This window comes from Octopus bimaculoides, chromosome 5, assembly GCF_001194135.2.
Source record: "Octopus bimaculoides isolate UCB-OBI-ISO-001 chromosome 5, ASM119413v2, whole genome shotgun sequence".
Lineage (NCBI taxonomy): Eukaryota > Metazoa > Mollusca > Cephalopoda > Octopoda > Octopodidae > Octopus > Octopus bimaculoides.
In genome coordinates, this window is record NC_068985.1 from 13,901,462 (window position 1) to 13,903,621 (window position 2,160).

Sequence of the window (2,160 nt, forward strand, 5' to 3'; positions counted from 1 at the left end):
CCCCAGATATTCCCTCCACCCTTATATTAATGTTGGGTAGCCATGTATCTTCTCTATAGCAAGACACCTCTGCTTGTTCCTGGCATAAAAAATCTCTTCTTGACCCTAAAAATGAATTCCCCATTTAGTTGTAAGGACTTTTCTGTTCTCTGTTCCTTTTCCTTTTTCTTATTCTTTGCAGTCTTGTAGGTTATTTGGCAACCCCACTGGAGCCAATGGCATGAAAGAAACACCCAGTACTCACAGTAAAGTGGTTGGAATGAGGAAAGGCATCCATCCTTAGAAACTGTGCCACATACACACAGCTTCTTTCAGTTTCCATGTATCAAACTTTGGTCAGTTTAGGGCTATAGCAGAAGATTCTAACTCAAGGTGCCACACGGAGGGACTGAACCTAAAACCATGTGGTTGGGAAGTAAACTTTTCAAGCACATAGTAATGCCTTTCAATTGACCCAATTTCACTCAAATGTCCTGAGCTGACCAAAGCCATGGAAGAACATACTTATCCAAGATGCTTGTTGGTGGAATTGAACCTGTGATTTTATTTGCATTTAGCTGTGCTTGCATCTACCAACAATAATATCCTTTCTATTATAGGCACAAGGCCTGAAATTTTAGGGGAGGAGGCTGGTCAATTACACCGACCCCAGTACTCAACTGGTACTTAATTCATCGACCCCGAAAAGATGAAAGGTAAAGTGGACCTCAGCAGAATTTGAATGCAGAACACAGTGACGGGTAAAATAACGCTAAGCATTTTGTCCAGCATGAAAACGATTCTTAATTTTTTATTATCCATAAGGACATACATAGAAGGGACAGCACAATGAAATCGAATGACAGATGGAGTGGAGGTGGGATTATAATGGACCCCACAAACCCCGCCTTACCATTGACCTGGTGCCGGTGGCACGTAAAAAGCACCCACTACACTCTCGGAGTGGTTGGCATTAGGAAGGGCATCCAACTGTAGAAACTCTGCCAGATCAGATTGGAGTCTGGTGTAGCCATCTGGTTCGCCAACCCCCAGTCAAATCGTCCAACCCATGTTAGCATGGAAAGCGGACGTTAAATGATGATGATGATGGTGATCGCATTCACGCGGAGCCTTTCATGCCCAATCAGCTCACCACCTTATCCACCAACAATAATATCAGAAGCTGAAGAAGCTTCTGTGTGGTTGTCTGATTTGCTAGACATGAGACCTTTGGCGATTTGCTGTGCTTGAAAAGACACGTTAAGCCACATAAAATCGTAGTGGTGACCAGTGCCGATGACACATAAAAGGTACCTGTGCTGGTGACACGTAAAGGGCAGCCAAACATAGAAACCAAGCCGAATCGGACTGGAGCCTGATACAGCTCTCCAGCTTACCAATCCCAGTCAAAACTGCTCAGCTCATACCAGGACAGAAAATGGATGCTAAATGATGATGATGATGATGATGATGATGATGATGATGGTGATGGTGGTGGTGGTGGTGGTGATGATGATGGTGATGATGATGATGATGATGATGAACCAAATTGCTTTCCCTGAGTCTTATGCAGTTACTCAGCTGGCTAAAAATAGCTGCATGATTCACCTTTAAATAAATCAAACTCCATTGTATCCCTTCATCTAGGAAAAAGTAGCGCATGTTTGGATATTATAACCCATAATAGATCATTTTCAGGGGTGGTCACAACCGGAATGGCTTCAACCATCAATCTGCTCCATATGTTGGGCTGACCTATGCTTAAGTACCCACACTATCTTTAAAAAAAAAATAACATAAAAAATGTGGAGAATATGCTGGATAAATAATCCTAAATATCCCTGCAGTAGATGGGAGGGTCATGGTTGGCACATCTTTGATCATAGATCAGTCTGTGTGTGTGTGTGTGAGTAGAATTGTTGGGGTTGTTTTGCCCTAGGAGTGACTCAGAGCATACCAACCACAACACCACTACACATACACACATGTGCACATACACACTCATACACAAACATGCATATACAATGATACACACATATGTACATACACACACATGTACACACACACAAATGCACATACATACTGATACACACATGTACACACACAAATGCACATACTGACTGATACACACATATGCACATATACACACACTCATACACACACATATGCACATACACACAC

At 42.5% G+C, this 2,160-nt stretch overlaps 1 protein-coding gene across 1 annotated transcript in view; it reads right to left on the minus strand.

Moving 5' to 3' along the window:
• LOC106877224 (CD9 antigen) overlaps positions 1 to 2,160 on the minus strand; it is a 183,587-nt gene that overhangs the window by 8,967 nt on the left and 172,460 nt on the right. The gene's annotated exons all lie outside the window — the stretch shown is intronic.